This window comes from Lontra canadensis, unplaced genomic scaffold (genome assembly GCF_010015895.1).
Source record: "Lontra canadensis isolate GAN:19392208 unplaced genomic scaffold, GSC_riverotter_1.0 scaffold18, whole genome shotgun sequence".
NCBI classification, from domain to species: domain Eukaryota; kingdom Metazoa; phylum Chordata; class Mammalia; order Carnivora; family Mustelidae; genus Lontra; species Lontra canadensis.
The window spans coordinates 19,695,237-19,720,580 of NW_022631012.1; the positions used below are offsets into that span (position 1 = coordinate 19,695,237).

General features: G+C 34.5%; 1 pseudogene; it reads right to left on the reverse strand.

The window, feature by feature from the left end:
- Positions 1–279: 279 nt before the first annotated feature.
- LOC116869044 lies at positions 280–1,744 on the reverse strand (annotated as a pseudogene).
- Between the last annotated feature and the right edge of the window lie 23,600 nt (positions 1,745–25,344).

Here is a 25,344-nt window from a genome sequence, read left to right on the forward strand (position 1 = left end):
TCACCTCCCCTCCAGCAACCTTCAGTTTGTTTCCTATAGTTAAAAGTCTCTCATGGTTTGTTTCCTTCTCTGATTTGGTCTTATTTTATTTTTCCCTCCCTTCCCCTATGATCCTCTGTTTTGTTTCTTAAATCCTACATACGAGTGAAATCCTATGATAATTGTCTTTCTCTAATTGACTTATTTTGCTTAACATAGTACCCTGTAGTTCCATCCCTGTCATTGCAAATAGCAAGATTTCATTCTTTTTTTTTTTTTTTTTTTTGACTCTAATAAAATTTATTGGTTTTCTTTGATTTCCTCTCTTCCAGCTTTGGAAGCCTGTCTGGGTTCTTCTGCCATATTTCTGGGCTGCTGCTGCTCTAGCTTGTAAGGCCCTTTTTTTTGGTTTTTGAGCTTTTGTACCTCCTGGAAAACCCAAATGCACAGGGTCTTCTTGGATGCCCAGCATTGGTGGCCTTTCTGGTGGTACAGAGGGGGAAGGTGTACTCTATCCTCAGCTCCATGCATGTCTTCTCAAAGAAACTGTAGTTGGTCTTACGGAGGTTTCTGAGCATATTTTCCTCTGGTTGATGCTCGTCAACAGATTAACACTTGTGGACTTTGTCCTTTCAATGTTTATACATCTGTTCTTCATAATTGCTGATCTTGGCAGTCAAGGCAATAATACAAGCCTGCAGGGAGCTAGTGCTCTCAGAGTTTGCCACAATCTTGTTCATCAACTGCTCTTGCTTGATTTCAGCTTCTCCTTCTTGCAGACCATTTCCAAAAACAAGAGTCTTCTCACAGCATCGTCAAACCTGGTTTCTGGGTGCCATATCCACGAACAGTTGGGAGGATGACACCTCAAGGAAAGGGAAGGCTCCACTGGTGAGGGGAAGGCCTGGTGCTCACTCCACCAGGCAGTCCAAGGACTCAGATTTCATTCTTTTTGATGTCTGAGTAATATTCCTGTGTGTGTGTGTGTCTGTGTGTGTGTGTGTAACCAGATCTTCTTAATCCATTTATCTGTCAGTGGACATCTGGGCTCTTTCCATAGTTTAGCTATCCTGGACATTGATGCTATAAACAGTGGGGTTCAAGTGCCCCTTCAGATCACTGTTTGTATCTTTTCAGTAATTACCCAGTAGTGCAATTACTAGGTCGTAGGGTAGCTCTATTTTCAACTCTTTGAGGAACCTCACTACTGTCTTCCAGAGCAGCTGCACCCATTTGCATTCCTACCAACAGTGTAAGAGGGCTCCCCTTTGTCTACATAATGCTGTTATATTTTAGGCAGTAGTTCTGCTGAACTATGCACCCACGCTTCCTATTGTGCTTCTGCTCTTGATGTTAGTAAACACAAAATCAGGGACTTTATTAGAACCAAAGAAAGAAAGCACTTTAGGAGTGGATGGTAACAAAGGGAGTAATGGAAGAGGTAGGAGAGATGGATGTGCTTTTGCCCTGACATTTCAAACATAAAGGCACTGCATAAAGATTTAGTTCCCATTATGTTCTCTTCTGGAACAGAATCTTGCTGGATCTCTTTGGCTAACCTTGGAGAGGATGAAAGTCACTGATAGAAAATTGAACCGTGTCATCTATCTTTTACAGATTGGCTGGGTAGCTTGAGCTACTGAGAGCCTGAGCTACTTTGGAGAAAATGTGTGACATCATACATGGCTTTCATATACCTAACAGGCAGAAAATGAAATAATTTATAATCATGAACTGAATTACCCTTGCATATCACTTCTAGCATGTTCACCACATAGACTGTGACTGCAAACCCTGCTGTGTAGATTCTTTATTCCACACTGCCCTATGCATTGTGAAGAGAATTGCATGTTCAGCAATTTCAAAATCCCTATATGTGTATAATTAATATCAGTGGAGGTTAATTATAGTTACCCATAAAGCTTCATTACAATCTAGCAGAGAATAAAACCAAGCTAAGCATTTTAATTATAATATAAATTATAATTATCTAGTCAGAGTAGTAGTCACTGTAAATAGGGTTGGACTAGTCTTCTGAAATAGGGTTTTTGAAACAATGATCTATTTCATAAATAAAACAGTGCTGCTTAAGTAAGGATCCTGCAGCTTCAATATTAATGATTTAGGTTGAAACTCTAACTACTGTTCTGAATATCATGTAAAATAAGTAAAAAGGAAAATATACACTTTGTCTTGTCTTATGGTAGACAACTCTAAATTGATCTTAATCTTTGTTTCTTGCCATATTAACATAAGCAGTCCATACCTGCCCTTTTATATATTTATTTGTTTTTGATACCACAGGAACTCTCATAAACATACAGTAATTAGAATATTATCTGTAAAACATACCAATCTACATGCTCCTCAAAGGAGGTCCTCAAAGGACAGACTCTGTATATATTTCAGATTTCTGTTAAATGTTCAATTGAAAAAGGATAAATACTAATGTTTAACAATAAACAACTGAAAAAAAAAAGAGAAAATATTTCAATTGAGGACTGTTTCAGAAAGATTCCTTAGAGAAAGCAACAGACATTGGATTATTGATACTTACTGATAATAATAGTATGGTTTAAAGTATAATAGGAAGAGCCAGAATCAAGGTCTCAGAAAATAATTGAATACACTTTTAGACCTATACTATATAACATTTTCACATCCAAGTATAGCGTTGCCATTAGCCCAGTGAAACTGCTTTAAGATTTCTGAGCTCCAGAAGTTTAAGAAACACATTTAACACATTTGGGTTGTATAGTAATTCTTAATAAGCAGTATCAGGAAACAAAGAATTTTTAGGCAAAATTAATATATAACATATTAGTTCCAAGTATGCCACACAATAGTTTGATATTTGCATATATTATGTAATGAAATGCTATCATAATTAGTCATTACCATTTGTCACCATATAATCAACTCCCTTCACCCTTTTTACGCAGTCCCCCAAACCCTTCCCCTTTCCTAACAACAAATCTGTTCTCTATATCGACTAGTTTTGTTTGGTTTGGGATTCAACATATAAGTGAAACAATAGGTATTTATCTCTGTCTTATTTCAGTTAGCATGATACTCTCAAAGTCTATCTATGTTGTCACAAACGGCAAAATTTCCATTTTTTTATGGCTGAGTAGTATTCCATTGTGTGGGGGGGTATAGTTATAGACATAGACATAGACATAGACATAGACATAGACATAGACATAGACATAGATATAGGTGATATTCTTTACCCATTCATCCAGCCATGGACACTTAGGTTGTTTCCATGTCTAGACCATCGTAAATAATGCTACAATAAGCATAAGTTTGCATATATCTTTTTTAATTAGTGTTCTGTGTGTGTGTGTGTGTGTGTGTGTGTGTGTGCATGTGTGTATGGTAAACAACCAGTAGTGGAATTACTGGATTATAAGGAAATTCTGTTTTTAATTTTTTGAGGAATCTCCATACTGTTTTCTACAGTGGCTACATTAATTAGCATTCCCACCAATAGCACATGAGGGTTCCTTTATCTCCACATCCTCACAAACACTTTGTTATTTCCTTAACTTTGGATTTTAGCCATTCTGATTGGTGTAAAGTGATAACTCATTGTAGTTTTTGATTTTTATTTCCCTGATGTTTAGTGGTAAGGAGCATCTTTTCATGTGCCTTTTGATCATCTGTATGTCTTCTTGGGAAAAATGTCTATTTGGGTCCTCTGCCCATTTTTAACCAGATTATTATTTTTTTGGTATTGAGTTGCATAATTTCTTTATACATTTTAGATATTAACCTCTTTTTGAATATATCATTTGCAAATGTCTTCCCCCATTTTCATTTTGTGGATGGTTTTCTTCACTGTGCAAAAGCTTTTTATTTTGGTATAGTCCCAATAATTTTGCTTTTGTTTCTCTTGCCTGAGGAGAGACATCTAAAAAAAAAAAAAATTATGGCTGATGTCAAAGAATTACTGCCTATGTTTTCTACTAGGAGTTTTATGGTTTCAGGTTTCACATTTAAATCTTTAATTCATTTTGAGTTTATTTTTATGTATGGTACAGGAAAGTGGTCTGGTTTCATTCTTTTGCATGTAGCTGTCCAGTTTTCCCAGCACTATTTGTTGAAGAGACCATCTTTTCCCTATTGTATAGGTTCTTTTTTAATGTATGAGCTTAAACATTTCATTTAAGTAGTTAAACATATTTTATTGCTATGTTTGATTTTGAATTCTTATGGAACTCAATTTTAATTTGTAATATTCATTCTTTATGTAACTTTATCCACCACACTTAACATCTCAGTATGCTTCAATTTTGGCATCTTTGAAATGGAAATTGTGTATCAAGGCAGACCCATGGTGTATTTTCACTCTTAGTCCAGATTTCCTTAATGGGAGAGCATTATGAAAGAATGTCTGCATTAGTCAATACTATCTACCCAATAGCAGAAATGATCAATAATCTAGAGTTTATAAACTCATGTTTTTAGATGAGAAGACTGCATTTAGGGTCTTGCATGCCTGCAGTAAGTCAATGCAAATCAGAATGTTTGCTTCTGAGTAGCAATTACTTGAAGGGACTTTTTAGATGGAGGAAAATGCTTCTGTGCAATAGAGTTTCTGGTAGAGAACATACCTGAGGCACAAAACAATTGTGTGGGTTTTTGCACTACCAGAGACCAAGTATTGGGAATCCATCTTTCTCTTAATTGTTGCCAGTTCCTTTCTAGGGAAAAACCAAAACCAAAACCAAAACCAAAACCAAAACAAAACCTAGCAGAGGTTATAATTTTCTTGAGCAGACACTTGTTGTAGAGAACAGGAATTAAAATTGGTATTCATGAAATACTCAGAACTTTAATGCCCTGATTAGAAAAAGCCTTCAAAATTATTCTTGAAAATTATTTAATCTATAACATGTCATTTTGATCTTTACTCTGATATTTTCTCCAAATCTTTGTTTTAATTCTGACTATTCATCAAATAGAGAGTGGAGACCATCTGTTAAGTGTGTCTCTTAGATGAAGAAATGTCCCAATAATCCCTGTGAGTTCTTTGCCCAAAGAGAAGGAGTTAGCCTTCTCTTTCTATTCTTGTGTTTTGCTCTACCCATCAATGTTTCTTTATTCGACAAATACTAATTACCATATGGAAAGCACTAATAGATGCTTACAATAAGCCTCACCATTAGAGGAGGTGGAACTAATGAGGTGGACAGACAAATTAGAAAGTAACGTGTCACATATTTTAACAAAATGTTGAACCATATACTGGCTGTTCATTCCAGTGATGCTGTGCTCTATGTGAACACTGGTTTTATATACATGTGTCCTTTACTTATGGAATAGTTTATCAATTAACAACATTAGATACTGAGTTACAAAAAACTAATTATTTTATGATTTCTGCAAACATTCACTAATTTTCTCCAAAGTATTAATCTCCTTTCCCTGGGGAATACTATTGAGGAAACGTCTTCATAAAGAGTATCTATCTTTCACATAGAACAGCCTATTTTGAATATAGTTTAAACAAGGATTTTGGTCATATTCTTTTGCTATTAATTTATTCTGCAAATTTTTATCAACTGCTTGATAAAATTTGATGTTGGTGTCAGTGAGGGACATGGTAAAACACTTTCAGAATAGGGAGTTAATATTAATTAATGGGATGCAGGAGACATAAATTTAAATTTTGGGGCTATTCAAACATCATTATAAGACTTAATTAGTGTGTGTTAAAGCAATGTAATTATGCTCAAAGAGGTGGTTTTGTTTACTCCTATCTTGAGGTACAAAGATTACTAATTATTTGAAGTGTGTTATCCACCAATCATCCACCACTCTGTCATAATTCAGTGCTTGGGATAATCCCATGTCAGCAATGGCGGTGCTCTGTTCAGATCTCCCTCATTTGACTTTCAGCTGTGAGGAGTAGAGTTAGTTGAGAACCTCTAAGCACAGGCTCCAAGATCAGGATCTGCTTCACTCTTCCCACGAAAGCCATGCTCTTGGTTTTTAATGAAGCTATGACGAAGTATAAAACGGTTTCTGCTGCATCTTTATAGCATGATAGCAATCTACATTCCCAAATGGAATTCTAAAGACAAACAACTAAAAATCTTCATTTGGCGGCAGTAATTTCTGAACCACTTTAACCAGACCAACATGACAGGACCCAGTGCTTGTGTAACTGGTTAGGATACTCACCAGGTCTTACGAAAGCACAATACTTAAGTCCAAGTGGCATCGAATTTATTTTCTTTTTGAAAATTTTATTTATTTGACAGAGAGAGAAAGAGAAAGAGAGGCAGGCAGACAGGGAGGGAAAAGCAGGCTCCCTGCTGAGCTGGGAGCCCCGTGCAGGGTTCAGTCCCAGGACCGGGATCATGACTGAGCCAATGGCAGAGGCTTAACTGACTGAGCCACCCAGGCTCCGGACAGCTTTTCATTTAAGAGTGTAGTCGGCCACCAAACTTGCAGGCATTCTTCAATTGGCTTTTGATGGGCATGAAAAAAAGTGGTCTATAGAGTTTGGCTTCAGAGAACTTCAGTTTCATAAGTACATTCATAAAGCTCATATTATTTTTTGCCACAACCACCTTTTAGTCATGGGCTTTATGGCTAATGCTTAAAGGTTATCAGTAACACACATCAGTATCTACACGTTGAAGGAGAGATCCCTACTAAACAAGATAACCGTGGTCCTGCTCTTACCCATGATTTCACTTTCTGAGGCTCCTTTCACCCACAGCCCACTGCAGTCTAGAAGTAGATCATCCTCCTTCTGAACTAGACCATCCAATAGTAGCCTCAACACCTCTGATATTCATTTCATTTCATCTGGTCACGTAGGCATTTTACTGTGTCATGTCATCATAAGAAGGGTGAGTACAGTGCAATACGATATTCTGAGAAAGAGAGAGCACATTCATATGTTTTATTACATTGTTTTAATTATACAATTTTATTATTATTATTGATTAATCTCTTGCTGTGCCTGATTTATAAATGAAACTTTACCATATGTTTGTATGCATAGGAAAAACATAGTATATATAGAGTTTAGTGTTATGTTTTCGGGATCCACTGGGAGTCTTGAAATGTATCCTCACAGATAAAGGGGGAATACTGTAATTATGCTATTATTAAAATATACGTTATGAAAACAATAATGACAAAGCACTTTTATAGATCACCTCACTCATTTGAACTTTACATTTTTTATCTTACTTAATTATTGGAACGTACCTAAAGATTGTTTAGTGTACACATTTTACATAGGAAGAGGAATTTCGGAGTATTTAAATATTTCAGGTAAATTCAATCATCTTTTCAACGACAAAATCAAGGTTCAAATCCAGTTAGATCTAACATGCCAATTTTTTTCCCTTCCTTATGCATGACTGATTTTCAACAGTTATTCAGATACAATCTGTAAAATTTTACACTTGATAACTCGGTGTTATTCTGAGAGTAGCCTTAGATGTTCATTGAAAGGTTACTTTTTACCTAACACTAAGTCATGTGTTTTGTGATTAGATTATTCTGCTTTGTCAGATGGATCAGTCCTGTCACCTGGCTTGGGATCAAGGGCTCTCCTGGCCACATTCTTCCCATTGCATCATCATCCATCACACAGTCAACCACCTTGGGACACTTACGAATCTTTTAATCACCTAAGAATAAAATTTTTGCAATTAAGTCAAAAAGCAAAATGAAACAAACCATAAAATAAAATTGCCACCCACCTTGTGTTATTGGTTGTAAAAAATATAATAACATGCTCAGTGCTTGAGTTTACTCAGTATGCATTTTATTTAGCACTGGTTTGTTCCCCCTTTTCCATAAAAACTTAATGTTTTCCAACAGAGGTAAAAAGTAATTCATCACAGAAAACAGTCAGTATACACGTTGGAAATGGTTGATAGGAGAGAAGATATGAGAGGAAGGGCTCACAAAGCAAAACATTTGTGTCAGAAAGTATCTTACTGCCGTTCTGAAAAACAAATTAGAAACTGCTTAAGCAAATAGAAGCAAAATATTTTATTTATTTTTGATATTAATAGGCTATTATCTCAGAGACTGACTTTGTGAAAAAAGTATGTATCTTTTATGTTTAATTTTGGATATTAATGTAGTCACATTCCCAATAGATACATGGAGCATATCATATCTAGAAATATATAATTTTTGTTTTCCCAAGCCTTTGTATTATATATTTTCTTACAGGCAAATGCATATTGAAAACACCCTTTAAAATTATTAATTATGTCGACAGAGAAGAAATGTTTTCCCTACAGGGTATTTAGTAATGAAATTAAAATGAATTTAAAATTTAAATTATTTTTTCCTCACTACATTTAGCAGAAATATTACAAAGAGTCAGAAGACAAACTTAGATTCTTTTCTTCCTTGCCAGGAGGTTGAAACATTAATCCAGAATGAAATTGTCAAAATAAAAATTTATAATTATAATGAATTCACACTATGTTTCATGAAATTTAGGAAACAAATGAAAAATATATGGTTATGACATGATTTAAGATGACACATTAATTTAAAATTGTTATATAAGCAATACATATTGGAGTTGCTTTGTTCAAGTTTTTACTTTGCTTATCCTAAAATATTTTTATAATTACATATTTAAAAGGAATACATGGTCAAATAAATAAATAAAAACAATACATATTAATAACAAATAAAGACCTATTTGAACCTAAAATTTGGTTATATGATTTTAATTTCTTGAACAAGTATAAATTATCTTTTTAAAGCATAACATCAAACTGAAATAAGTGTTCACTGAAATTTTTTTGTTCAAATAAACATTTATGAGTGCCCAATATCTGTTAGAATATATAGTAGATAATATCTAAACTATATATTTTATCATTTATTCCTCCACATTAGTAATTAAAGGATTTATTTTTTTAATGAAGAAAAAAAACTTTTCAAAATTACATGATGAGGAAAGTAATTGAGATAGGGATAATGACTACCAAAGCCTCGGGATACAGAAACAAACTCCATGCCAGATAATTTATCTAAAGCAACAAATGTAAAATGTATTTTTATTATATTATTTTTCCACTTATGCAGAAAATCGCAAGTATAAATAATTACTAGGAAATTTTTTTCTATATTTTAACATTTATTGTCTTAACATAGTAATGAATAATAATGAATATACACATACATGACAGTAGTAACCAGCTAGTCAAATCAGTCAATGAAGTTCTGCATGTTTGTTTAACTCTATTCTGAAGTTGATTTATTAACTCTTTGAAGAAGTTGTGGATGCTTTCTGTCATGCATATATTCATTAAAATATAAAGAACCCAAGTCTTAGGAAAAGATACAACTGTTGAAGATGCTCTCGGAGCTCGGGCCTGTTATGCCAGCACTCGCAAGTCTTTTAGATACCACAGCTTCTTACTATGAGTACTTAAAACTCTTTGCTTAACGTTTTCTCAGGCCAAAACATGCTTTAGCTTCACACCTGCAGGTCCTAAGTGCTAGAATTTACCAGCCCAGTAACAGCGCCTGACCAAAAATGAAGGCAATTTCATGCCTTTCAGAAGACATATCTGATGTAGGATTTCCACTTTGTTCCCGAGGTTCCCACTGGGATTGGACACCAATAGCCCAGAGCTCTTAATACTTTCTTCCAGGCACTGTCCCCCTTACCCCTTCTATGGTAGTTCCCATAATCAGCTCTCAAAGAAACTACTTGCATTGAAATTCAGTCTCAGGGTCTCCTTCCAAGACAGATTAGCCTCAGAAAAGAACATGTTTATGAAGTTGATGGATTTCGTAATAAATTATGTTTTCAAAGACTGAAGCTTTAAATGAGTTTTAAACTTTAAAATCATCAGCCAAAACCCTGCCATATTTTTACTTAGGGATAAAAAAAATGAACATTTTCTTCTTTTGTTTTAGATATGTAGCTTTTCTACCTTTGCTTTAGATGTATACCTTGACAATCTTCATATTTTAAAAAACAAAGAAACCAGAAAAACAAATCTCAATGCTTTTTCGTGTAAAAGGAAAGAGAAGATGATCTTTGATTAAGTATTCATAGATTACTTAACCATCCTGAATTATTTGGTAAATTCTGAGAATAATGAGGACTTTTTTTGAATAAATAAAATTTAACATCGATCTACTACTTTTTTTTTTTCTTTATGTTTGGTTTAGTTTTTTTCTAAGAGAGTTTATTAAGACTTCTCCTGAAAAGTGAGTTAAATTTTGCATTCGTATATTCTGAGGATATGCTTTTGGTGAGCTAGGGCTTTAGTTTCACCACGTCTCCACCAATCCTTCCTGCTCATCCCAATATTCCTGTTTTGTTTTATTAGAGACTTCTTTTTTCTAATTTTTTGGTTACTACTCACATATTTTGTCAGTATACAGCATATTTCTCTGTTTATTTTCAAGCACTTCATATCATTTTTAGGAATGCATTGCACATAAAATAACACTACTTTTTTTTTTTTTCCTTATTTTACTCAACCTGTGAATTTGCTGATGAGAAATCTGCTCTCGGTTTGGCATACTTTAGTTGTCTTTACATCTTCATTGATGTTAAGATAATCAGTCTTTTCAGTATGTTGATGTTTCATTGTATGGTTTTGAATCTATTTCTGGAATTGTGAAGCCACCAACTTTGGCTTTCTTTTTCAACATTCCTCTGGCTATTCGGGGTCTTTTCTGGTTCCATATAAATTTTAGGATTATTTGTTCTATTTGGAAAAAAAAATGATGGTATTTTGATAGGGATTGCATAAAATATGTAGATTGCTTTAGGTAGCATAGACATTTTCACAATATTTGTCTTTCTAATCCATGAGCATGGAACGCTTTTCCATTTTTTTGTGTCTTCTCGATTTCTGTTGATACTTCTCAGAAGTCACTGGGTCCCTGGGGATTCATGTCATTATTAATTTAGGGATCTATATAACGCTTAAATTCTGAAAATATATTATTAAATTTCTCTTCAAATATTCACATCTATAATTTAAATTTTTTCTGTAATTTTTATTGCAAAATTTGAATTAGGTTATAAATTTTCATTCTATTTTCTAATTTTATTAAATGTTTTTACATTTTCCCATTTTCTTGTGACTTGTGGCATTTTATTATTCATATGATAATTAACATATCTATTGAAGTTAGATTTTAGTTATCATACTTTTTCTTTAAAATTTGGTTTTCTTGGGGCACCTGGGTGGCTCAGTCAATTAAGTGTCTGCTTCAGCCCAGGTCATGATCCCAGGGTTCTGGAATCAAACACTGCATTTGGCTCCCCGCTCAGTGGGGAGCCTGCTTCTCCCTCTGCCTCTCCCCCTGCTCGTGCTCACACTCTTTCTCTCAAATAATACAATCTTAAAAAATAAATAAATAAAAATAAAAAATATTTTCTCCTTTTGTCGATTCTAGTTTTTCTCTTTTCCTCATCATTGTATTTCTCCATGACGGTTTATATTATTTTTTAATACATTTAATTATTTTATCCTCTGGAATAAGTTTTATTTTATCCTTTAGTTTTCTTCAAATTATTATACTTTTTGGTAGTTGAAGCTAAGTCTATGTTGCATTTTCTGTCTCACATGGTGATTTATCTTCTCATATGATTTAATCTTTTTATAAAGATCATACTCAATGGTTTTTGGTTTTCAGTTGTACCTCCCTATGCCCACAATTATAAAATCATTTCTAAAAACTTCACATTTTTGTTTTACAAGCATCTCAGTTTTGCCATTAGCCACAGCTTGAGCCCATCTTGGGATTCATGGCCGTTTAGGTAGCATAAATTTGAACAGCACATGAACTTGAATCTCAAATTTTCATTTGAAAGATTTTTTTTTTTTGGACCTACAGAGAGCATATGTATGTTATAAACTTCCTTGCTGCCCAAATGGTTTTTTTTTCTTTAATTATGGTCAAATACACATAATAAAAAATTTTTATAATTTTTACCACAGAAGTGCACAGTTCAGTGGCATTAAGTACATTCACATTTTTGTGCAACCATCACTACTATCAATCTCCAGAATTTTTTTCATATTGCCAAACTGAAATTTCATCCCTATTAAACAGTAACTTCCCATTCTCTCCTTTCCTCAGTTCCTGAAAATCACCATTCTACTTTTTGTCTCTGTGAACTTGACTACTCTGGACAGCTCATAAAAGTGATTATACAGAGCACGTGTTTCTTATGACTGGCTTATTTCACTTACCATAATGTCTTCAAGCTTCATCAATGCTGCAGTACTGTGAGAATTTTTTTTTAAGATTTTATTTATTTGAGAGAGAAAGAGAGCAAGTGAACAAGCACACAAGCAAGGGAGTAGCAGGCAGAGGGAGAAGCAGACTCCCTGCTGGCAAGGAGCCTCAAGTAAGACTCTATTCAAAAACCCTGGGATCACGACCTGAACTGAAGGCAGACACTTAACTGACCGAGCCACACGGAGTCCCATGCATGAGAATTTTTTAAGACTGAATAATAGGGGAACCTGGGTGGCTCAGTCACTTAAGTGTCTGCCGTCAGCTCAGGTCATGATCCTAGGGTCCCGGGATCCAGCCCTCCATGGGGATCCCGGCTTGGTGGAGAGCCTGCTTCTCCCTCTCCCTCTGCTGCTCCTCTGCTTGTGCTCTCTGTGTCAAATAAATAAAATAAAATCCTTTTAAAAAAAGACTGAATAATATTCCATTTTATGTATATAGCACATTTTGTTTTAGATTCAACCATCAAAGGACATGTAGATTGCTGCTGTGTCCCAACTATTGGGCATAATGCTGTTATGAATGTTTAAGTATACAAATATCTTTTTGGTTCAGTTCCTTGCTTTTGGTTATTTTCTTTTATATCCAAAGGAGAATTGTTGGATCATATGGTGTACTTTTAAAAAAAATTTTTGAGGAATTGCCATACTGTTTTCCAAAACAGCTGCAGCACACTATTTACTTATCCACCAGCAATTATCCACCAGCAATAATACACAAAGCATCCAATTCTGTGCATCCTTACCAAGACTTTGTCTTTTTTTTTTCTTTCCGTGTGTGTGTGTGTGTTAATAATAGCCAATATAACAGACAGGAAGAGATATGTCTTGGAGCTTTTGATTTACAGTTCCCTAATGATTATAAATGTTGAGCATCTTTTCATATGTTAATTGACTATTTGTATATCTTTGAAGAAATGTTCATGTTCTCAACGCTTTTAAAAAAATCGGACTGTTTGTTTTTGTTGATGCTGAGTTGTAGAAATAATTTATACACTCTGAATATGAATCCCTTATTAGAAACATAATTTGCAAGTATTTCTGCCATTCTGTGAGTTGCCTTTTCTTTCTGTTGATAGGGTCTTTTGATGCAGAAATCTTTAATTTTAAAGTCCAGTTTACACATTATTCTTTCTTTTGTTGTCTGTTCTGTGTTATATTTAAGAAATCAGAGCCAAATCTGTGGTCATGGAGATTTCTCCCAATGATTTCTTCTAAAGTTTCTTGAGTTTTAGCTCTTACACTTGGCTCTTTGATCTTGAGGTAATTTTGAGGTAATTGTTTTTATTGTGGTTAAAAAAATAATAATATTTACTATCTTAACTATGTTTAAGTGTAGAGTACAGTAGTATTAACTGTATACATACTGTTGTGCAACAGATCTCCAAAATCTTTCATCTTGTAAAACTTACACTCTTTTTTTGTTGTTGTTGTTTTTTAAATTAATGTATAATGTATTATTTGTCCCAGGGGTATAGGTCTGTGAATCTTCAGCCTTACACATATCACAGCACTCACCATATCACATACCCTCCCCAGTGTCCATAACCCAGCCATCCTAACCTTCCCCCCCACTGCCCAGCAACCCTCAGTTTGTTTCATGAGATTAAGTGTCCCTTATACTTTGTCTCCCTCCTGATCCCATCTTGTTTCATTTTTTTCCCTCTCTACCCTTAATGAGCTGCCGCCCTGCCTCTCAAATTTCTCATGTCAGACAGATCATATGATAATTGTCTTTCTCTGACTTATTTTGCTTAGCATAATACCCTCTAGTTAAATCCACATTGTTGCAAAATACAACATTTCATTTTTTTAATGGCTGCATAGTATTCCATTGTATATATACACCACATCTTTATCCATTCATCTGTTGATGGACATAAGGTTCTTTCCATAATCTGGCTATTTGGACATGACTACTATAAATATTAGAGTCCACATGCCCCTTTGGGACATTAGATTTGAATCTTTAGGGGAAATATCCAGTAGTGCAATTGTTGGGTCATAGCATAGCTCTATTTTCAATTTTTTGAGGAACGAACTATTTTCCAGAGTGGCTGCACCAGCTTGCATTCCCAGCAACAGTGTAGGAGGGTCCTATTTTCTCTGAATCCTTGCCAACATCTGTCATTTCCTGACTTGTTAATTTTAGCCATTCTGACTGGTGTGAGGTGGTATCTCATTGTGGTTTTTGATTTGTATTTCCCTGATGCTGAATGATGTGGAGCATTTTTTCATGTGTCTGTTGGCCATCTGGATGTCTTCTTTGCAGAAATGTCTGTTCATGTCTTCTGCCCATTTCTTGATTGGATTATTTGTTCTTTGGGTGTTGAGTTTGATAAGTTCTTTATAGATCTTGGATACTAACCCTTTATCTGATATGCCACTTGCAAATACCTTCTCTCATTCTGTCAGTTGTCTTTTGGTTTTATTGGCTGTTTCTTTTGTTGTGCAAAAGCTTTTGATTTTGATGAAGTTCCAATAGTTCATTTTTGCCTTTGCTTCCCTTGCCTTCCCTTCCCTTCCCTTCCTTTGCTTCCCTTGCCTTCCCATCCCTTCATGTTTTTAGGAAGAAGTTGCTGCAGCTGAGGTAGAAGACGTTGCTGCAGCTGAGGTAGAAGAGGTTGCTGCCTGTGTTCTCCTCAAGGGTTTTGATGGATTCCTGTCTCACATTGAGATCTTTCATCCATTTTCAGTCTATTTTTGTGTGTGGTGTAAGGAAATGGTCCAGTTTCATTCTTCTGCATGTGGCTGTCCAATTTTCCCCAATACCATTGTTGAAGAGACTTTTTTCCATTGGACATTCTTTCCTGCTTTGTTGAAGATTAGTTGACCATAGAGTTGAGGGGGTCCATTTATGTGTTCTCTATTCTGTTCCTTTGATCTATGTGTCTGTTTTTGTGCCAGTACTATTCTGTCTCAATGATGACATATTTGTAATAGAGCTTGAAGTTTAGAATTGTGATGCCACAAACTTTGGTTTTCTTTTTCAACATTTCTCTGGCTCTTTGGGTCTTTTCTGGTTCCATATAAATTTTAGTATTATTTGTTCCATTTCTTTGAAAAACAGTGATGGTATTTTGATAGGGATTGCATTAAATATGTAGATTGCTTTAGGTAGCATCAACATTTTCACAATATTTGTTCTAATCCATGAGCATAGAATGTTTTTACGTTTTTTTGTCTTCTTCAATTTCCTTCATGAGTAGTTTACAGTGTTCTGAATACAGATTCTTTGCCTCTTTGGGAAGATTTATTCCTAGGTATCTTATGGTTTCAGGTGCAATTGTAAATGGGGATGACTCCTTAATTTCTCTTTCTTATGTCTTGTAGTTGGTGTATAAAAATGTAACTGATTTCTGTGCATTGATTTTATAGCCTGACATTTTACTGAATTCCTGTAGGAGTTCTAGCAGTTCTGTAGTGGAGCCTTTTGGGTGTTCCACATAAAGTATGATATCATCTGCAAAGAGTAAGAGTTTGACTTCTTTGTTGATTTGGATGCATTTTATTTCTTTTTGCTGTCTGATTGCTGAGGCTAGGGCTTCTAGTTCTATGCTGAACCCAGTGGTGATAGTGGACATCTGCCATGTTCTTGATCTTAGGGGAAAAGTTCCCAGGTTTTCCCCATTGAGAATGATATTTGCTGTGGTTTTTCATAGATTGTTTTGGTGATATTGAGGTATGTACCCTCTATCCCTACACTGTGAAGAGTTTTGATCAAGAAAGGGCATTGTACTTTGTCAAATGCTTTTCCAGCATCTATTGAGAGTATCATATAGTTCTTGTTCTTTCTTTCACTAATTTATTATATCACACTGATTGATTCACAGATGTTGAACCAATCTTGCAGCCCAGGAATAAATCCCACTTGGTTTTGGTGAACCATCCTTTTAATGTACTGTTAGATCCTATTGGCTAGTATTTTGGTGAGAATTTTTGCATCTGTGTTCATCAAGGATAATGGTCTGTAATTCTTTTGATGGGGTATCTGGTTTTGGGATCAAGGTAATGCTGGCCTCATAAAATGAGTTTGGAAGTTTTCCTTTTATTTCTAGTTTTCTGGAACAGTTTTAGGAGAATAGGTATAATTCTTCTTTAAACATTTGGTAGAATTGTCTTCGGAAGCCTTCTGGCTATGGGCTCTTGTTTGTTGGGAGATTTTTGATGACTGCTTCAATCTCCTTACTGGCTATGGGTCTGTTCAGGTTTTCTATTTCTTCCTGGTTCAGTTGTGGTAGTTTATATGTGTTTATATGTCTCTAGGAATGCATCCATTTCTTCCAGATTATCAAATTTGCTGGCATATAGTTGCTCATAATAAGCTCTTATAATTGTTTGTATTTCTTTGGTGTTAGTTGTGCTCTCTCCTCTTTCATTCATGATTTTATTAATTTGGGTCCTTTCTCTTTTCTTTTTGAGAAGTCTGGCCAGGGATTTTTCAATCTTATTATTTCTTTCAAGGAAACAGCTCCTACTTTTGCTGATATGTTCTACTGTTCTTTTCATCTCTATTTCATTGATTTCTGCTCTGATCTTTATTATTTCTCTTCTCCTGCTGGGTTTAAGCTTTCTTTGCTGTGCTTTCTCCAGTTTCTCTAGGTGTAGGGTTAGGTTGTGTACTTGAGACCTTTCTTATTTCTTGAGAAATGCTTGTATCAGTATATACTTTCCTCTTAGGACTGACTTTGCTATGTCCCAAAGATTTTGAACAGTTGTGTTTCCATTTTCATTTGTTTCCATGAATTTTTAAATTCTTTTTTAATTCCCTAGTTGTCCCATTCATTCTTTAGTAGGATGCTCTTTAGCCTCCATGTATTTGAGTTATTTCCAACATTCCTCTTGTGATTGAGTTCTAGTTTCAAAGCACTGTGGTCTGAAAATATGCAGGGAATGATTCCAGTCCTTTGGTACCAGTTGAAACCTGAGTGGTGACCCAGGATATGATCTATTTTGGAAGATGTGTCATATGCATGAGAGAAGAATGTATATTCTGTTGTTTTGGGATGGAACATTCTAAATATATCTATGATGTCTATGATCCAGTGTATCATTTAAAGCCTTTATTTCTTTGTTGATCTTTTGCTTGGATGGTCTGTCCATTTCAGTGAAGGGAGGGTTTTAAAGTCCTCTACTATTATTGTATTATTCTTGATTTGTTTCTTTGAATTTTGTTATTAATTGGTTTATATAATGAGGCATAGATATTTAAAATTGTTAGATCTTGTTGGACAGACCCTTTAAGTGTGATAAAGTGTCCTTCCTCAACTCTTATTATGGTCTTTGCTTAAAAGTTAATTTATCTAATATAAGGATTGCCACCCCAGCTTTCTTTTGATGTCCATTAAGATGGTAAATTGTTTTCCACCCCCTCACTTTAAATCTGGAGGTGTCTTTGGGCCTAATATGAATTTCTTGTAGACAGTATATCAATGGGTCCTGTTTTTTCATCCATTCTGATACCCTGTGTCTTTTGATTGGGGGCATTTAGCCCATTTTCATTCAGGGTAATTATGAAAAGATATGAATTTAGTGCCATTGTATTGCCTGTAAGTTGACTGTGACTGTCTATTGTCTCTGTTCCTTTCTGATCTACTACTTTTAGGCTCACTCTTTGCTTAGAGGACCCCTTTCAGTATTTCCTATAGGGCTGGTTTGGTGTTTGCAAATTCTTTTAATTTTTATTTGCCCTGGAAGCCTTTATCTCTTCTTCTATTTTCAATGACAGCATAGCTGGATATAGTATTCTTGGCTGCATATTTTTCTCATTTAGTGCTCTGAATATATCATGCCGGTCCTTTCTGGCCTGCCAGGTCTCTGTGGATAGGTCTGCTGCCAATCTAAGATTTCTAACGTGGTATGTTACAGTCTTCTTTGTTACTGAGCTGCTTTCAGGATTTTCTCTTTGTCACTGAGTCTTGTACATTTTACTATTATATGACAGGGTGTTGACCTATTTTTATTGATTTGAGGGGGGTTCCCTGCACCTCCTGGATTTTGAAGCCTATTTCTTTCCTCAAAATAGGGAAGCTCTTTGCTATAATTTGCTCCAATATTCCTTCAGCCCTTCTCTTTCTTCTTCTGGGATCCCAATTATTCTAATATTGTTTCATTTTATGGTATCACTTATCTCTTGAATTCACCCCTCCTGGTCCAGTAATTGTTTCCCTCTCGCTCTCTCTCTCTTTTTTTTTTTTTTCAGCTTCTTTTTTCTCCATCATTTGGCCTTCTGTATCACTAATTCTCTCTTCTGCCTCATTTATCTTAGCAGTAAAAGCCTCCATTTTTCATTGCATCTCACCAATAGCCTTTTTTATTTCAACTTGGTTAGATTTTAGGTTTTTTATTTCCCCAGAAAGGGATTTTATTTCTCCAGAAAGGGATTCTCTAATATCTTCCATGCTTTTTTTTTTTTTTTTAAGATTTTATTTTTTTTTTTATTTGACAGATCACAAGTAAGAAGAGAGGCAGGTAGAGAAAGAGGGGGAAGCAGACTTCCTGCTGAGCAGAAAGCCCAATGTGGGGCTCAATCCCAGGACCCTGAGATCATGAGCTGAGCTGAAGGCAGAGGCTTAACCCACTGAGCCACCCAGGCACCCTTCTTCCATGCTTTTTTTTGATCTTAGCTAAGACCTTGATAATCCACATTCTGAACACTAGTTCTGACATCTTACAATGTCTGTATTGATTAGGTCCCTAGTTGTCAGTACTACCTCTTGTTTTTCACTTTGAGGTGAGTTTTTCCACCTTGTCATTTTATCCAGATAAGGATAGATGAATGAGAGAACAAAACTAAAAGGGTAGCAGCAATACCAGAAAAATATACATTAACCAAATCAGAAGAGACCTAAAACTGGTGGGAGAAGAAAGGGGGAGAAAAGTAAAAAGAAAAAAAAAAAAACACACACACTTGATTTTAGGTTAATTTTGGTCTGTTAGAAGAAACTACCTTCCAAATTTTTATAGAAAGAAAAAATATATGTATACAAAAATAAGGGTAAATATGTTGAAGGAATTGAATATGATTGTAAAGATGAAAATTTAAAAAGATTATAAAAGGGAATTTATAAGATAACAAGTTGGTTGAAAAAAGGAAAAAAAAAAAAAAGGAAAGAATGTGATCAGGCTGGAGACTAGAAAAAAGCCATGTGCTAGATTTAGGGTATATTTGTTCTATTAGAAGAAATTTTATCCCAAAATTATAAGGGGAAAAAAACCCTATATTTATAGAAAACATAAGGTTAAATACAATGAAGGGATAAAATATGATTATAACAATGAAAATTAAAAAAAGATTTTAAAAAAGGCATTGATAAGATAAAATAGTTTAAAAACATTAAAATAGGAAAGAGGAATTTTTAAAAATTGAATAAAAAATAAAATAAAAAAAAATTTAACTTTGAAAAGCTAGATGATCATGGGAAAAAAGCCATGAATTCTATGTGTTGCTTTTCCCTAGCTCTGGAGTTCTGCAGTTCTCATTGATCAGTGAATTTGGTCTTGGTTGGATGTTCTTGATGATCTTCTGGGGGAGGGGCCTGTTGTAGTGATTCTCAAGTGTCTTTGCCCAAGACGGGATTGCACCAGAGGGGCGAGGGGCCAGGCTAAGTCATCTGCTCATTGTTGGTCTCAGGAGCTTTTGTTCCCTGAACTATTTCCATACAGCTTTGGAGGACAGGAATGAAAATGCCAGCCTCCCAATCTTCAGCCCCATAGGAGCCCAGAGCTCGGGGCTCCACTCCTCAATGTGCCCTCAAAGAAAAGCGGTCAACCCCTTCCTTCTCCCTGGTCTCTAGCCACACTCTGAGCTTACCCAGCCTGTGACTGAACATCTCTATCTCTGGTGCATGGCCCTATTTGGAGTTTCCAAATCCAGCTGATTCCTGCAGCACGCTCCCACGCCACTCCTCCCAGAGGAGGAAGGTGAGTCTCCCCAGGTCTGCTGCGTGTTGGGTCCCTGCCCAAAAAGCAGTGTTCTGACTGTGGTGTGGGTCATGGTTTAATGTAATCCCAAGCTGAGAGCCCACTCTTCAGCTCCGTCTCTGTAGCTGGCTTCTGGCTTCAATACCTGGGAGCTCTGCCACACTCAGACACCCCTGGTTTTTCTGTGACCCCCATGGTTCCTGAGACCACACTGTCCCTATGAGGGCTCCCCTGCTTAGTCTCTGGAGTGATGTCCCTCAGTGGAGCAGACTTCTGAAAGTTCTGACGTTGTGCTCTGCTGCTCTATCACTTGCTGGGAGCTGGCCCCTCCCCTTGTGTTCTATCTTCCTGTCATTTCGGATTCATTTCTTTGCAAGTCCTACCTTCCAGAAAGTGGTTGATTTTATGTTCCTAGAATTGCTGCTTTTCTCTTTCTCTCCTGTTGAGTTTGTAGCTATTCAAAATGGCTTGATAACTATCTAGCTGAACTCCTTGGACCTGATGATATTTATGTCTCCTACTCCTCCACCATCTTGCTCCTCCTCAAACTTAAACTCTATATCCATGACACAATTACCCTTTTCTCCCTCCCCGAACCCCTCAAAACCACCATTCTACTTTTTGTTTCTAAGTTCTACTACTTTAGATAACTTTTTAAGGATGGAATCATACAGTTTTTGTCTTTTTGCAACTGAATTGTTTCACTTAGCATAATGTCCTCAAATTTCCTCCACGTTGTAATATAAAATAGCATTTCCATCTTTTTGAAGAATGAACAGTATTCCACTGTATAGTGTATACTACATTTTCTTTATTCATCTATTGATGGATCTTTATGTTCCTTCCACCCCACGGTTATTGTAATAATATTGCAATGAGTATGGTGTGGAAATATCTTTTGAGATCTGTTTTCAGTTCTTTTGGATATATAGTTAACCATTGAACAATATGAGTTTGAACTGCTTGGGCCCATTTATGCACAGGTTTGTCTTTATGAATACAGTACAATATTACAAATGTATTATCTCTTTTTTAAAATTTTCTCCACTAATACTTCCATTTCTCTAACTTATTTTATTTTAGGAATGCAGTATATAGCACATAAAATATACAAAACACATGTTAATTAATAAATGTGTTAATTCACTACCATGTTAACTAATTAATATTATAGACAAGGCTTCTGGTCAAAAGTAGGCATTTAGTAGTGAAATCTTAGAGGAGTCAAAGTTTTACACAGATTTTTCACTGCCTGGGGCTCAGTTTCTCTAAACCCTGCTTCATTCAAAGGTCAGCAATTGGATTGCTGGAACATATGGTAATTCTATTTTTAACATTTTGAGAAACTTCAGTAATGTTTTCTATAGCAACAGCACTATTTTACACTACCACCAACATATACAAGGGTTAAAATTTCTCTACATCTTTGTCACCATTTTTTTTTCTTTGTTTTCTTTCCTTCTTTCTTTTGATAGTGGCCATCTTTATGGGTATAGGGTGACATCTAATTGTGGTTTCAATTTCACTTTTGATGGTTGATGTTGAGAATCTTTTTATATACTTGACCAATTGTATATTATCTTTCAAAATGTCTATTTGCATATTTTGACCATTTTTAATCAAATTATGTTATTATTGTTGAACTATAAGTGTTCTTTATATGTTCTAGTTATGAACCTCTTATTTAATATATGGTTTGCAAATATTCTATCCTATTTAATAGGTTGCTTTAGCCCTCTGTTGACTGTTTTCCTTGCTGTGCAGAAGTTTTTAAAGTTTGCTATAGTTTCATTTGTTCGTTTTTCTTTTGCTGCCTTTGTATTTGCTGTCATAGCTAAAACAAAAACAAAAATAAACAACAACGACAAAAAAAACCCACAACACCTTACCAAAGCTAATGTCATGAAGTCTTTTCCCCACTTTTTCTAGGAGTTTCATAGTTTCAGGTCTTATATCTAGGTCTATAATCTATTTTCAGTTAATTTTTGTATATGGTGTAAACTAAAGGTCAGTTTAATTCTTTTGTATGTGGATATTCAATTTCACCAACACCATTTGTTGAAGAAACTATACTTTCCCAACTGAGTAGCCTTGGAACCTTTGTTTAGCACCTTCTGACCAGATACAAATTTATTTCTGAGCTTTCTGTTCTGTTCCATTAGTTGGTTATGTCTTAATCCCTGTGCATACTGTTCTTATTATTATGGCTTTTAACATGTTTTAAAATCAGGAAGTGTGAGACCTGCAGCTTTGTTTTTCTTTGTCAAGATTTTTTTGGCTATTTGGGTTCCTTTAACATTCCATGTGAATTTCAAGATGACTTTTTCTATGTATACAAGAACATGTCACTGGAATTTTTATAGGGATCTCATAGAATCTGCAGATCATTTTGAGTAGCATGTATATTTTAATAGTGTTAAGTCTTCTAGTCCATGAACATGAAATGTCATTCCATTCATGTTTGCTTCAATTTCTTTCAGCAATATTTCATAGTTTTTAGTGTATAAACCTTCACTTCCTTGATTAAATTGATTCTTTAGCATTTTATTCTTTCTCATGCTATAGGAAGTGGGAACATTTTGTTAACTTCCTTTATAGATAGTTTCTTGTTAGTGTATAGAAAGACTATTTTTGTGTGTTGATTTTATGTCCTGAAACTTCATTGAATTCATTTATTAGCCCTCACTTTTTTTTTTTAATGGAGTCTTCAAGATTTTTAATATATGAGGTGATGCCGTTTACAAACAGAGAGGGTTTTGTTTCTTCCCAGCTAGAGTGATTTTCATTCCTTTTACTTACCAAAATCCTCTGACTAGGATTTCTAGTACTATATGAATAGAAGTAGTGAGAATGGGCCCCTTGCCTTGTTCCTAATCTTACAGAAAAAGCTTTCAGTTTTTCACCATTAAATATAATATTAGCTATAGCTGTTTAATATATGGTCTTTATTTTATCAAGATATTTTCCTTCTATTCCTGTTTTGTTGAACATTCTTATCATGAAAAGGTGTTGAATTTTGTCAACTGCCTTTTTAACATTCTATAGATATTTTCACTTAGTTTTTATCTTTTATTCTGTTAATGAGTCATAATTACTGGATTTACCAATAATAGTAATGCATGTTCCTTATTAAGCAATGAATTATATTATTAAATTATTTTTAACAAAGCAATTAAATTAGACATGTTGGATAGAATTTCAGATGATCTATTTAACAAAAATAATGATGGCTTGTTTTTGAACTTAAAATTTTATTTATCTAGGAATTTCACTATTTCAAAAATGTTGACAATACTTTCAGTTTAAAAAGTATATTAACAATTTTGGAATTTTCTTCTGACTTTGCCAGTAAGTGGAAAGGAAGTGCCACATCTTACTGATTAATTTATAAGTAACTTAAAAATGTTAGAAGAAATGTGAGACATTTTGCAGTAGTTAACATAATTTTTCCAAATTGTGACATCAAATGTTTATGTTCTCTTCCAAGTTAAGAATTAACTAAACCATTTCTGAACTATGTAACATGTGTTCTTACGTAAGTATCTTCAGTTGTGCATGTTTTTCTTTGCTTGGAATATAAAAACAGCAACAACAGTAACAACCTTTTGAAATATTACTTGAAGACAAAACTTTGTATTGGAACAAAACCAAATTTATATCAGGTTCTAGCAAATAACCAGCTCTACTGTCTTCAAATAAACATTGGCAAGAAACTTCGTTGAAAAAGATGTATTGCACTTATTACATCTTGTGGAGATCCAGGATAATAAACCAATAAAAATATTAATTAATAATCAGAGTTTCTAGAGTTTCTTTTTGTTTCATTTTACTGTAGGCCAAAATGATACAAAAACATTTTTCTACTATTATAAAGACAGAGTAAATTCCATTTAATTTATATTAATGAGTAATTATCTTAGAGAGCATAACTTAATAACTATTATGATTCTCCATTTACCATAGTAAAAATGATGTACAGCTATGAAATAACTCAGACACAGGAGGAAATAAAATTAAATGGCAATCTCTTCTTTCCAATACCTACGTTCCAGATAGTCATTGCAATATATGGTAATAGTCTTTTTGTATGAATATAAAATTTTTATATGATTATAAATAAATACATATGTAACTTCTGAAAATAAGGAAATCTAAGTAGAGTACTTCTCTGTGCTTTGCTTTTCCCCTTAATGATCACTGAGTATGTATGTATATATACTTTATATTTATTCATGTGTATAAATATATGTGTGTGTTTTTATATATATATATAAATTATTATTTCAAAAGATTGATACACTGAAACTTAAATGCCCTGTACCAAACTTAAATGCCCTGTACCGAGCAAAACCCTCTCATTTGGGTCCATTTTTTACATTCGTTTAAGTACATTTCTTGCCCATATATACAAACATTCTATCTTTTTGCTTTGGAGTAAAACAAAAATCCAAATTTGGGAAAAAAAATAACTCACTTAAAAATATGTTTTGAAAAAAGAAAACATGGTCCCATTACATAGTAAGTATATTTTACATATTCTCTCGAGCCCTTATGGTAGGCTGTCATATACCCGGAGAACGCTAGGTAAGGCATTCTGACATCACATTCAGAGAATCACTTTCATTTTACAGAGGTTGATATTCCAGTGGACAGACATCTAGTTTTAAGGAAGTGAAATTAAAATTGTTTTATGTATATTATTGCTTGCGGACGCACGTAGAAAGTATAAATTTTCTTTAACTTTCCTCTTTGGATTTCAGATCAGAGCAATGTGGCATATATAAACATGATAAAAATTTATCTTTCAAAGATGATGCTGTTCCTCTTATTCCTACTACAGAAATTCTTCATTTCACTTCCGTTGGTCTGCTATGTTATTTTGTGTGTTTGTGTGTGTGTGTTGGTTTGTTTTTTGGTGAGGGTTGTATTTTATCTGACCTGAGATGAAACACTAATACTTAACTTTAACATCCGGAACTTGTTCAAGGGAAAGGGTGATATCTACAGTTTTCACTAAATTCTGCATTAAAATATACATCATTGGATTTCATATGATAGGCAGTGGAATTATAATGAATAATCATGTTTCTGCATGAGCAGCACCGTTAACCCCTTCATTTCATCACTTGTTTTAGTCTAAAATTCTGTTGCTTTACTAACTTATTGCTGA